At 31.3% G+C, this 15,114-nt stretch overlaps 1 long non-coding RNA gene across 1 annotated transcript; it reads right to left on the bottom strand.

The window, feature by feature from the left end:
- Positions 1-767: 767 nt before the first annotated feature.
- Positions 768-3,081, bottom strand: LOC132751894 (uncharacterized). The gene is made up of 3 exons (XR_009628737.1): positions 3,015-3,081; positions 2,185-2,263; positions 768-1,179 (listed from the first exon to the last, which is right to left on the bottom strand). It is a non-coding gene; the product is annotated as an uncharacterized LOC132751894 (long non-coding RNA).
- Between the last annotated feature and the right edge of the window lie 12,033 nt (positions 3,082-15,114).

The following is a 15,114-nucleotide window of genomic DNA, read 5'->3' as shown; positions in this document are numbered from 1 at the left end:
TGCAGCGACAATCCTTTAACAATAGATTTAAATAACGTTTGATTTTCTCTACAAATAGAAAATGTGTATGATAACACATCAATAGTTTAAACATTGTCATCACTTGTCCCTCACCGCTGTGGGTTAGAATTTCGACATGAACTTTGAATTCTTTCATGTAAGGAAGCTAGCTATCCACCTCGCTTACGGAACGTCGGTGATTCTACTCAGGTGCCCGTTCGTGCCTGAAATAATGCACGTAGGGGCAGCGAAGGTATTCCTCAACCAGTAAAGATGGAAAGTCGCCATATGACCTATAGTGTGTCAGTGTGACGTAAAATCCAATCAAAAATATTGCCATAATCTTGACATGCTTATATAAGTGTTATTGTGTCATTCTAATTTCTAGACGGACACTGTGCCCATGTCTAGAACAATTATTTATAGGGTTGTCACACGGGGGGGGGGGGAATCACGTGACTTTGTATAGTAATACCCACGAGAAAATGGCGACTGCTGAGCCCCGGTAAGTACCTTATTATGTTAAATTAAGGTGACAAACGTTTCTTAAATCAAAACAAAACCTAGCGTATCATATGCGCGTTAATTTTCTTCAAATGACAATACAAAGTGCATTATCCTACGTTTTGTGGTTTTTGAGAACATTGTTTGAATTGGTTGAAAATTGCACATTTAGCGATAGTTATTCGCACGAAGCGATATAATTTGGTACCAAAATAAAGGAAAATAAGCTTACTTTCTTCACTTAAGACACAAAATCAATCATTTTATTGACATCTGTTATCATAGAAGTCCATATAAAATATATTTTCGAAGGTATGTAGCCTACAAATGTTCTTTGCAAGTGTATAGTAAGTAAAACGAACAATTTCTGGATAGTAAGTCGCACGAAAACAAAATAGTAAGTTTCAAGCACAGTTTCCATTAGCATACATATACATTTAAAGAAAGTTAAAGTCCATATGTAAAGAGATAGAAAATACTTATTTCAATTATTCAAGATCAAATATTTCACTTTTTTTGTCTATAGAACGAATGCTTAATTGGTTGTAATCATAATATATCAAATGAACTTTTGATGGGATTTGATATAACACGACTCAGTGTTATTTTTCTGTTGCGATAGTAGTTCTTTGACCTCTGCAGTTTCAGGTGTGTCTTTGCCCTCATTTACTGTAACTAGAAAAAAGATGAACAAATATAAATGCTTGTTATTTGGTACGGTGATGTTTATTTACTGAATGCTGATGTTTTTATATGGCGGTAATTGTTACATTTAGTCACTATGTTACTTAATTTATGAAAATATATTGAAGAATTCGCAAGAACAAAAAAACAAAAAACAAAAAAAAACAATGATACAGTGATACAAGTTATGATTAAGGCACATTGTGCCTCAGAAATCCATATTGTTTTAATTCTTTAGAAATGTCAAACATGTGTTTCATAATGTTTAAATAATGGATAAAACGCATGATAGAATTTTATTACAGCTGAAAAAGGTAGCGCTGAACATTAAGTGATGTGTCGTTAAGGTAGCAAAATGTAACAAAGTAGTACATGTAGTTTGACTTCCATACGAAATACTTATTCACTAAAGGTATACCATTTTCCAACAGAACCAAAGATGCAAAAGGTAGTTTGAGTATCTAGCAAATGAGTATGTTTTCGGAAACTGTAACAAGATACCAAAAATAAACAGAATTTTTAAAAAAAATAAAAATGATATCATTTAAGAGGCATAATTGACCTTTAAAGAAAAACGAATATTTGAAATCAAACGGTCAAAGATATTTACACTTTTTAGAGTGAAGGCAAGTGGAGTAAAAAAATATTTACATAAAACAATCTAAGATGCTGGGTTTCAAATCACACAGTCAATGTCGGGACACCTGAGCTAAAGCACCGATGTTTTGTTAGCTAGTTTGATGAAAGAATTCAAGGACTCTGGTCGGACTATAATCCATAGCGGCGAGAAGCATGTGTATAAAAATCAGGGTCATTAAACACTCGGCCATGGACGCCCTGAATATCTTAAAAAGTAAGAGTTTACGACGCAACACATTTGCACATGATAAGAAAATAAGCGTATAGTAAAACATAACGTTTTTACAAAACTTCTTGGGTTTATTTATAAAATCTGCCAGTGTATAAAAGAATAAATTTAATAAAAACTTGGTATACCAGTTCTATGATGGCATTAAATTTCAATGTGATATGGCGAATGTCTTCTCCTTTGCGTTTTTGGTCCAAATTGCAGGTACTGAAAAGTAAATGATGGTGTTGTAATATTTCCTTCTGTACAGTTATTTCTTTATATAGCTAGTTCTAAGGATAACGGATGTGGGTCCAGTCTAACGTGAAAAGGGGCCAAGTGTAACATACATTATTGAGTATCAATGTCAATTTAGTTTTTTTTAAGTTAAGTAATCTTTTATGAAATTATATAAATATGAATACATGTATTATGAAATAATATGAATAATTATTAAAATACTCTCTCGATATTTGTTTCTCTGTCACCGTAGACGGAACACACTTGCAAATTTGAAACCAAATAATTATAAAATAGTTTCGTCACATTTTAGTATGCTATTGGAAACTGTGCGTGAAACTTACTATTTTGTTTTCGTGTAACTTACTATCCAGAAATTGTTCGTTTTACTTACTAAACACTTGTAAAGAACATTTGTAGGCTGCAGACCTTCGAACAAAATTTTATATGGAATTCTACAAGAACAGATGTCAATAAAATGATTGATTTGGTGTCTTAAGTGCAAAAAGAAGGCTTAGTTTCCTTTATTTTGGTACCAAATTGTATCGCTTCGTGCGAATTACTATCACTGAATGTGCAATTTTCACACAATTCAAACAATGTTCTCAAAAACCACAAAACGTAGGATAATGTATTTTGTATTGCCATTTGAAGAAAATTAACGCGCATATGATACGCTAGGTTTTGTTTTGATTTAAGAAACGTTTGTCACCTTAATTTAACATAATAAGGTACTTACCGGGGCTCAGCAGTCGCCATTTTCTCGTGGGTATTACTATACAAAGTCACGTGATTCCCCCCCGTGTGTCAGTAGATGATAAAGATGTGCTGTTATTAAACGTTCGTAACATATGAGCTCCACGCTTCCGCGACCTATGAGATACTCATTTCCTTTACATATGATAATGATAATATTATTATTTACACGGAAACGATTTTTGTCATTATGCCCGGATAGAATAGCAAGGTAAACAAATAAACATACAAACAATTTTGTCATTATGAATAATGCGTCTGATTTTCAGCGGGTAAACTATAATCATAAGTTACTGTTGCTTCTCGATAACATCTGATAGATGAAACAAATACTTGTTCAATAATTATTTATATCAGGTGATCGCAAAACATTATTTAAAACAATCGAATTGTTTGATTGTAAAATCATTCGAGTGTTTTGTAATGTCATTTTTAAATATTTGATAATTGACCTAAATCAAATGGTTCCTAAATTTCGATAAAATAAGGAAAGTCCCTTCCCTGGACTCCTGTCCGTTAAATAACGTCGATTTAAGGTTATTTGTGTTATTGTAAATGCATAAAGTAATTTCCTAGAAATTATTACCTGGGTCGTCACACTTGCAACGTAAGTACATGAGGCAGAGTTTTACTAACTTAGTTTTGAAGATAATGGTTAGTTTAGTTTAAACAATATTTTATTAATAATCCACACATTTACATAATAAATTACATAAAATAAAATTTACGGATTGAGTAGGAAGCTTGTAAAGCTTTTTTGAAAACTCTCTCCGTAATCAGTATTTAACAAATTTCAAATAAATGGTAACAAAATATAAATATCTGAACTAAACTATACATATCATATCGACTTGTTCTTGATTTCTTACTATACATACTATGTTTATGTCAAGTATTCATGAACTAAATTTAAGATACATTGCTGTTAGATTAGAGGTATAAGCACGAGTATGAATTCATTTTAAAGGAACATATAGCTTAGTTTAGTGATTGGTTAATTAAACTAATATGTTGAGAAATTTAATTATTAAAACATGTACATTGGAGGAGAAGTAATAATAGAAGAGAAAAAGAGATAAGGAACAAGAGAAAGAAAGAAAGTCACTTTACTACTATGGAGTTGAAGGACCTTTTTCTTTTCAAACGAATATTATTATGTATCAAATCTTTTTGTTTTTTGTATGTATTTATGTATATGTGATATAATTGTTTCGTTTTGAGCACCGGTAAGTGAATTATCGCCGTATAGTAAATTATTCAATGTTACAGTTGTGATTTGACTTAAATTGTTAATAAGGACAGTGCGGTCATCTTGATACATGGGGCAGCGGAGGAAATAGTGTTCTGTATTTTCTATTTCACCACATATACAAAAAGGGCTGTCTATTATGTTTTTAGAAAACAGGTGTTCTTTCAGAGAGCTGCAATGTGTTCTTAATCGTGTATGTATTATTTGATATCTTCTTTCACCTATATAATAGTGAGCTGGAACTTTTTGGACATCTTCATTTAGTCTTTTTTTGAAAATTGCAAGCGATGGTGCATTTCTTAGTTCGACAGGGAGATCATTCCAGTCTTTAATCGAAGATGGTAAGAATGAATTTGAATAAAGTTGAGTTTGACAGAAAATATTTCTAGTGTTACTTGCATTTCGTAAGTTGTATACTGAAGTTTGTCCTACTGTGTTTGGAACTATGGAAGATAGATATTGTGGAGATAGGTGATTGAACATTTTATATAGCAGAATTAGTTTGTGTTTATAGCGTCTTACTTTTAGGGGTTGAAAACATGTGTCTTCATACAGATTTGAGAAAGAAACAAGTTTCGTTGTACCAGTTATTATTCTGCAGGCTTCAAGTTGGATTTTTTCTAACTCGAATTCATCTTGTTGAGTAATATTATCCCAGACTACATCTGAGTATTCAAGAAGAGGCCGGATGAAAGAAAGATATATAGTTTCGAGTGATCTACGATCAGTGATGAATTTTAAAGACCTCATAATATTAAGTCGTTGCCATGCCTTTTGTGATATGTTCATAATGGTTCAGTAACTGAATTTCGAATTTTGGCGCGGGCTGCATGCACACAACTAAGATGATCTGTGTAAATGCTTTAGTATTAAATGTATGCATATTTCTTTAAAGTAATGTCTCGTATGCTACTTTATTTTAATGGAGATGCACTTAGGTAAAATTTCGTTAAACCTGGACGTTATTATTTTGTATAACAGTGTTGTCCACAATTTTCTGGGATATGCCTCGTATATCCAGATATCATTTGTACTGTTCAGAACGTGAAAAAAGATCCTTTGATCAACTTACACAAAATCCTGTTATTTACGTCATCTATGTTATAAAACTTAAAAACTGGTTGTGGTATGAATAATATTTCAAATATAATTTCTCATGCAGAAGTGATTGCTTTGAATAAATATGTTGTTCAAGAATACGATACCATAAAATATGACATGGCATAAAAAACAAATCTTTTTTTTTAATTGTCTCAACATTTTACACTTGCGAGAACGCTTTCAAGATTTAAGTAAATACCTAACCATAATATTTCATATATTATTATGATGATAGTGATTGATAATACGGGTTATTTATATTTTATTGCCTACATAAAAGTTATTGTTATTATCATGTTATTATCATAACAAACCTATAACGTGGATAAAATACATTAAAAACGGAAAGGTTGCAGAAATTGTGTTTCAAATATATATGTTAATGACTTTATAACCAAAATCACATGTCATTGACATTATTTCGTATCAGAAAAATTAATATTTTGTTGGGTTAGATTATTGGTGCATAAATGTGCCATAAATATATACGATTTCTTGTTCAATTATATAAGAGCAGTATAACAAAAGGTTTTGCATTAGGTCATTTATTACGTTCTATATAATATTATGTGTTCTGAAATTCACCAAATAAACATCTTATAATGTTTAATACATTGTCTCTAATAAGGGAAATAACAATAATGGCACAAGGCTAGTCAACATCAATATTCATTTATTTCTATAAACAATACTTGTAATAACAATTATTTCAGCTGAAGGAAATGGACCACACGGTGTTCACACGGCGGTTATCATGGCACCTTAGTATTGTCATTCTATTAAAAGCGGCGTATGGTCCCCAAGAAAAATAATGCGTGTGCCCTTAACGGGAGAACAATGCCCGGGACTAAATAAAATGTAATTTTGAAATGGAAACTGAGGTTATGAAGCTTGCATATCACAGACAAGACGTCAAAAGCCAAATTTAAAAAGCAGGTAACATATCCTAAGAGTAATTATACAGTAATCAAGTAGGAATACTGGAACTACCCATCTTGAGAAGAAACACTATATACCACATAACCTGCATACACAGTAATTATGCCGTGCTGAACGATCTTCAAGGATCAAAAATATATTGATAAAGGCTGCAGAAAAAAAAATACACAAAAATAAACAACAACAGTCAACCTTCCTCGTACCAGAGCACCGGCATAAGCAGTATTTTAAGCATGTGTTGATCTTTTATTATCATGTATTTCAGTATCATTTACATTGTATCATAAGACAGTGTTTCTATCAGACCATTATGATTAAGGTATCATACATTAAATATTTTAACTAAGTCTAATATTCATTGCTGATATTACTCTTAGCTGACTATGTATATGAAACTGATTTGCATTGTCAACGTTGCCCATCATAAAAACACATATTTCTAGATTTCTATTTCATAAAACTTCTCAAATCTAAGTTGTATCGACTCAAATAGATATGACAAATACTTTTGGTTGCCCTAAATTATTTCAACAGCATGATTGTTAAAATTGCTCTTTGTTACAATTTCTGTACACCCATTATAGTTCTATCCTACAACACCAGCACATTATTTCAATATCGAAAACTAAAAATCATCTAAATCATAATTATATCACTTATTTGTGGACGAATGACCGACGGATATATTTCCTGACTTAATATGTCTCGCGATACCGCATATTTCTTCAAGAAAGAGTCCCTGAAATATACATCTCTTTTACATAATAGTATATCGAAATTTTTATGAACAATCAAAAGGAAGTTCGCTCAGAAAAACGTCTCGTAAAATTGAAATCCTATTTAAAGTCGCGTTGCGAAAAAAGCCAAGTCTGAAAAAAATGTGAAATTTACGTTGTAAGGCGACCTTAAAGGCTTTATATTTTTACAAATGAAAAAGAAGTCAAAGAAGATAGCCTTAACTTACTAGTGACCTTTCTTTGCAGTTTGTCTTCAACACAGTTTTGATTGTATACTGTAAGTAAAATGTTGAAATAACAGTAACTGTTATAGTTGTTTATAATTTGTTAAATGTTAAATGTTAGTTTCGAAAAAAAAACTGAAAACGAAACTTTACTAATTTATTAATGCGTTAGGGACGGGAATGGCATTTACAACACAGATTCTCTATTATTTTACCTCAACATGTATTTCTAGTGAACAAAAATGATTGGAAAAAGTAAATCCTATCGGTTTTTGCTTTGCGAATAGAACATTTGTGTCGAAGTGTTGTGTTAAAAAACTACTAATTTAAGTCTTATAATGACTACTCACATAAAATAAAAGCTTAATTTACGCCGGGTCCTACGGTCTTTGTCTTATTTTTGTTCTCGCAGTTAAAAAAAGATATCTGCAAATGATTACTTGAAATCTGGTCCGTGTGTGCCAAAATAATAATTCGGCGTTTACATTTATGAATCACGTGACAAACTTGTTCATCCAGGGTGTATTAAGAATAATAAAAAGATCACTTACGGTTGCTTCTTCCGTCCAGTAATCAACATCTAAAATGCGCTAAAATCATTTATTTAACGTTTCAACAGTATACTTTGCTCTTTTACGAAAAGAACATATGTTTCCGTGACAAAATGTGCATTTAAACATAAATGCGTTATTGATGACACCTTTTTAAGATATTTTGACTTTTCAAGTACTGAATATGTTATTCAGTTAACAGGAGGCACTTTACTTTTATAATGTTAGTTTAATGAAATGAATATCTCTTCCTTTTCCAAGCACTTTACACTGAAAGAAAAAAAAACATGTTACACTTACATGTACTGACAAAAGGTATACGTCTTTCAATCAATATAGAATGAAATGTTTTATAAATTAGGTTATTATAACCATTTTGATAAGTCGGAAGGTTGTTTTAAATGTTGAAGATATTTTTCGTAAATCGCAGTCATGCTTAATTTACAGGATGAAACTGGTGAATCACCAAGGAATATAGCACATGCGCTATTTTGTAAGGAGAGATGTACATTGTAATTAAAAAGGGAAACTTATTCGACCAACGCGTTAATATTGCAAATGTAGCAGTCTTATAAATTTATTGAACTTGTTATTTGTGGCCTTTTTCTAAAATCTACAAATCGTTTTAAAATGACCACTTTTAGAGAAACAATCGTAATGATTTCAAAATTAGTGACGCAACGTGTTAAATAAAGTGGAATCTAATATTTTACTCCACAGTATTCAGAAGCAATCACCCGGAAGATTCCGTGTTTTTCATTAAGAAAATTATGACATTGTTAATTGACAGTCTATTTCCGTGCAACACACCGACTTCAAACAAAATCCATAATCTTGATTTGCATCAACGAGCCTCGCAGGTAGCCTTAAAATGCAATAATGTAAGTTACTGGAATATGCAACCTGCAACATCATTTAGCTTGTCTCGGCAATTAATGCCAAATGTACATTGAATAGGTTACTTAAAATAGCGCAAATAATTTAACCAAAGGCTGATTATAAACACTGCATATTCAGCACTATTTTATTCAGGTTTTCATCTTTTCACCTATACTTGATCTTTAAACAGCATAATGATACATGTTGGTCCTTTTCTAAAAAAAAATTAATTTATTCATTTGTAGGCTCAATGTACCTTTAAGATTTAACAAATACATATAACCACATTACTACTTTTGTTACTTTGTTTCCGCTTAATTATTGTCAGATATGTTTGCAGCGGCAATACTCCGAAAGTACTACAATTATATTAATGCGACACAATTTATAATTGACTTTAGACAAGATATTACAGAATAATTATTTCTATCATTTTTGCCCTGAGATTCGACAGTTATAATAAATTCCCTGTTCTATTATTCCTTTGATAACTTTGACAAATTTTGACAGATATTGAAGCGAAAATATGTTTCTCATGATAGAATGCTGTTTCCTTTTTGGACAGCAATCAGGTGAATTATTAAGGAAATTATTCAGGTAAAAGTATTTTACTATTGGAAACATTTTGTCTGTAAATAACAGTCTAAGCTATTTCCTGAACGGACATCTCTTTTAATGTCTGACTTCCCTCCAATAAGGAGTAAATAGAAATTCACAATACGATAACTTATGTGTCAGCAAACCATACGATATGTCAGATTTCCATTTACAACAAAATTACCGTTAGAGCAATGATCAATAAAATAGCTTCCCAGTGCTGGGTGATATTACAGGAAATTGAAAGCTAAATATATATACGTATATATAACAATCTGTCTCATGACTTTGCAGACATTTTCAGTTAACGTCCACGCCCCCTAGTCACATTGTTGTGTGTAAAATGGTACAAAAACCTCAAAGGCTATCCGAATATTCATTTATAACGTTCTTTTTTACCCATAATTATCATTCTACAATATGAAAAATGAAAAATAAGATCAACAAGGATAGGTGTCATTCAAAGAATGCATCTCCAACACAAAAGTTGTTTTGAAACAGAAATTAAATCTATGAACTTAAGTCTTTAAATAAATGACTTTTATTTCTTAATAATAAAGTTAAATGATCCAAATGGATAGTTTTGTAATATTCATATATGTCAGTAAGAAATAAATCTAAAGGACGCCTTTGTTTCATAGTAAATATAATTTGAAATCAAAAGTAAAATTTCTCATTGGACAATTTATTCTGGTACGCAATACTTGTTTTTGTTATCTATTCAGATTTGTAGTCTGATTTAATTGACCTGTCAATTATGAATACACTAAAGGAGTCATTTAAATAATCGATCCCACTTCGGTTCTGTTTGTGTAGTTTAGCAGAACTAATGTGGAAAAAATGACTTATGTTTTGAAATGTCACACCAGCATAAGATATAGGTCGTCGTCAAGTCCTCAATAGCACATTCGGTTGAACGTTTGTCTGCTTAGGAAGAAAAGAACACGATAAGCATGTGATCTGTTATAGTTAATGAAAAGAAAAAAAATTAAACAATTGAACAGTAAGATACTACTCCTTTAACCTAAACAATACATAAGCTTGATATTACTTAATTGATTTAATACTGTAACCCATAAAACTGCAGACTATTTTGCTTCAAATGTCTGTTGAACGGTATATCCTGTATTAATACCTAATAATGCGTATGTTACTACATTTTGTATTTACAGTTAGATAATCTCGCGTATTCAAGGCAATTTTTTAAAGCTGCTTGTCATTATGTGTTACTCGGCATTTTTTTCATGATGGGTGAGTAAGCGAGTGAACGTGCAAATCTCACTGATTTTTATAATCCGCTGACTATGTGTAGTTACTTTCAAACACAATTGCAGATTAAGATGGCATAAGCAATCATTATGCTTAATCTAAAACAATTTACTTTAAACTCGAAAAAATAATATTCAAATATTGTGCCAAAATATTTGATCTGCCGAAATATCTTAAATGACTCCATATTGACTGTAGCTCAGTAGACATACAGACAACATGTAATTAAAAAATAAGGTAAATAATGTGGCTTGTATAAATTGAGAATAGGAGCTACATCTGCAAGTAAATCTAAGAACAAATAAGACAATGCGAGAATTAACGAAACTGGGAAGGGATCTTCTTGAGTACCGCTCTACTAGAGGGCGTGAGGGATGTTATACGTTTTCGTTATTCCTCCGATGTATCACTTTTTTACCAGAAATTACCAACATCAGATCCGTCCAAACAAGCAACTTAAAAGGAAAAACTTGCACATTACAAAACATTATTGTCACATATATAAAGAAGACACATGCACAGGGAGTAGATAACACGGCCTCATCTTCATTTTGTGTAAGTATTTGCGATGTCAAAAGGTCACTTTTCATAACAGACCCGGCGTAGGTATTAAAGGCAAATCTATAACGAGTTTCGGGTTTGTGGTCTTCATGTCATTATAGGCGTCTTCGGGCCATTATCGCAGAATGGCTAGTATCAACAAAGTATTAACCTTTATACGAAATGAAAACAATACTGTTATAAGGAGTAAAGCATAATGGTAGATGGCACATGTTTTATTGTACATTTTACTTGTAAATTGTAAATAAATTTTATAATGATAATCTTATAATGATAACGAAACATTTCACTACGTTAACGTGTCTTCTGTTGTAGGAATTCATATTATGAAATAAATTCAATTACGCAACTTGGCAATTTAATTGAACAAAATAACGAAGTTTGTCTCTGGCTACTCATCTATTTTCTCCTGCAGATGAACGTCTAAATTTATATTATCATCCAATGTAATCGGACGAGCTTTAAAAATATATCTTTAATTCATGAACGGTACTAATAAATGCAAGTTATCGTCCACGCCCACATGCACCGGCTTTAGCAGAATTTAACATTTAACATGAACTGGTACAAAATTCTATTCCAAGTAATAAGCATTTACCTTATACAAGTCACGATATCGTTACAATATACAATAGAAAACAATGTTCATTTAATTTTGATATATTATACAATCTCAATTATGTAAGCGAGTACTGCATATTCGTAAACGGTCCTCATTTATTGTTCAGTTTTTGAATGAAAATCGCTATAATTGTTAATCATTACTTAAATATCAGAACAGATAATAAACAACAGTGGAACATCTACCGTATTGACAAGAATAACTCGTATTTGTGAGAACTCTAAGTTTTGCTACTAAAAAGAAGTTGTGGGAGAAATTCAAAGTTCATTTACTTAAAAAAAACTTACATTATGTCAGACACGATCTGATATTACAGATGCACTGTTTACACATAAGCATAGAATAAAGAGTAATTCTATAGTAATATGGAAAGAGCTTTTTTCCTTAAATGACGGCTTTTCCCATATTATTTTCTTATCATGTGTTTTTATCTGAATAGAGAAATAGTTATTATCTTATTGGTAAATAACCCCTGTTATAAAAATACGTGACTAGATAAATGTCTGATAAATCCTGTCTTGTCTCCTTTCTTAAACCAAATTTCCCTCTAAATAATTGTGGGAGGACTAAAATGGATTATTTAATCAATTACCAATGCATGAAACAATTTATCAACTTGTCGGATACATACACATACAGATAAACTGTATTGTTAAGAGGAGACAAATGCGTGATAGAGTATCTAAATACCGATGTTTTTGTTGTTATCGGTTTACGTACACAAACTGAATTTGCAAAAATCAAAGTCCTCATTGATTTAACAGTGATATTCCGTTCTGTCATATTTGTATCAAACGGTATTCTAAGCCGCAAATAAATTTATAATCTTATGAATAAAATAAATGTGTCGCTTTTTGTAAATTTACGGTAAAACAAAACAAAGCAAAGGAAAAAAAAACAGAAAGAAAGAAAAAAAGAAAGAAAGACAGAAAAAGAAAGAAATAAAGAACAATATGGAATCACAAACAGATTAGTTGTTGTCGGTGTAAGCAAAGTAAGTTGTATTGCTTTAGGAACACACTTTCTCTTCTGAGACAAAATAAACAGTTTATGCTATAATCACTTTGCATAACGGACAATATAATGACAATATTATGTGTTGGCGATTTTATCTCACGCAATCTAGTCTGTAAGGAAAATGATGATCTTTAAAACAAATCTTATATTTATTTTATGTCTATGTATATGTTAGTGTTCATCCGTGCTGTTCCACAGAAATAAGAAACTTCGACGGGAGCGATAGTGACAGGATAATGCTTTTTATTTCTGTACTTTCTATCTTCAGTTTTATCGGCGTCAGTGGATTGCCCAATGCACATGAAAGGCCAAAGCCATGTTTCCAATGGGGTCCCTGGAGTTTATTATTCCTAAATGTCAAAGTTGATTTAGATGTTAATATCTGTTGGAGTTAATGATGTTGTTTTAATTATCTGTAAGTGCAAATATTGTCAACAATATTTGAATGCAAAGGACATGGTTTATATTATCTATAAAAGAAACACTAAAGTGCTTCACTTTATGCAGGTACATTATATAGATCATAATTGCAAGAAATCAAAATTGATAAATATAAACAGAAAATGCAACGTTCATTTATTTTTAAGCAACAGCTTAACACTTTTAAATGGATTTTAAAAAAAAATGGACTTGATCTACACTAATTGACAAACAAGAGGATCATTATGGTTGTGATTCTCCTACCTGAAACAATTGCTTTTAAGTGTTCGAGATTATCAATTGTCAATATCTTCTAACATTAAATTTGAGCATAGAATATCTTTAAACAATAATTTGAAGACATGTAATGACCAACGGGCATTTAAGCTTTATCTTTAATGGGGTCATTCAAATTAATATGAACAAACTTGATAATAGACTACCCAAGAATGCTACAGACAAAGTTTGTTGATCATCCATCAATTATTTCAGTAGGAGATAATGTTCAAAGGTTTTTTTTTCTATTTTTACCTTTAGCGGCTCCTTAAAGGGGCCAATCAAATCAATATGAGCGAACTTGATAAAAGACTTCAAACAACGCCTGTTAATCATGCATCAATTAGTTCTGTAAAAGGAGATGTTAAAATGTATTTCTATTTTTAACTTTAGCAGCCCTGAAAAGGAGCCAATCAAGCGTGATAAGAGACTAGAATGCTTCAAACAAAGTGTGGTGATCATCCATCAATTAGTTCTGAAGTAGAAGAAGTGTAAAGTTTTTTATTTTTAGCTCTGTTGACCCCTAAGTTAATAATATTTAACATGTGTAGAAATTTTAATGTTATGCATTAATTTCGTTTTCATATTTCCCGAAAAAATAAAATAATAAAAAATGAATAATACAGATACAGAATATTGCTAAATCAAAATTTATCTTTTAAGATCAACGTTTCTAAAAATCAAAGATCAATATACAATCATCATAAATACAAATAATTGGATCTAAAACAAAAGGATTGACATTCAAAATTATAGGTTGGGAGTTCTGAAATTTAACATCTCTTAGGGATTGCAGAATATATACTTCAAGTAAATAGATGAACTTTAAATGACAACGTCCAGTTTGGATATTAAATAAGGAAATGCATTGTGACATACACATTTCTAATAATAAACAAGAAAATGAATAATTAACTTCGCTATTTCTCTAATGAATTTAGAATTGAATGGCTAAGGAGACAGAGGTAGTCCAATTATACCAGACAGACATTTAATTGACCTTTACATTTTTATTTTCTTGAAATTCACTCCTTAATACACAGAATTGTATAAATAACATTTGTTAGACCTTGATATCATAGTATCTGAGTTAACTGAAAGCATCTGCCATCAGCTAATCCGGATGTCTCCATATGACAAAAACACTGTATCACTGTATATGTTTTTTTTTAAAAATGCACTGGGAGGCACCGGACGTCTACGCATAAAAATCCCCATTGTACAAGATCACGGTCTATGTGTTTTAAAACAAACTTAAACAAAGCATACACATTTTTGTCTCGTTATAATAAATCCAACTCGGTCATTACGTTCTTGTTTTGCCATGGTGAAGTCATTAATAAACTTAACTACAGAATTTCATATCTCTATAATAATTGCACAACTAAAAAGTAAGCTTGTATGATAGATAAAATATAGACGGACATTGTTAACGTCGAGCAACACAGAACAGGTCATATTGCGATCTTCCAACTTTCCTAATGAAGGAAAACTTCAGTTTTCTGCTATGCACTACGTCGGGTACAAGCGGGCATCGACTGTATGGACACTTCCATATCGCTTTCAGTCCACAAGCAAACATCCCTACTAACGTTTCTGCTATGTGTGTCAACCTTTTTTTTTCTATTTTGCTATCTAGTA

The sequence above is a fragment of the Ruditapes philippinarum genome, unplaced genomic scaffold (genome assembly GCF_026571515.1).
Source record: "Ruditapes philippinarum isolate M1 unplaced genomic scaffold, ASM2657151v2 ctg285_1_1_1_1, whole genome shotgun sequence".
Lineage (NCBI taxonomy): Eukaryota > Metazoa > Mollusca > Bivalvia > Venerida > Veneridae > Ruditapes > Ruditapes philippinarum.
The sequence above is the reverse complement of the archived record's forward strand: the minus strand, read 5'-3'. Positions and strand labels throughout refer to the sequence as shown.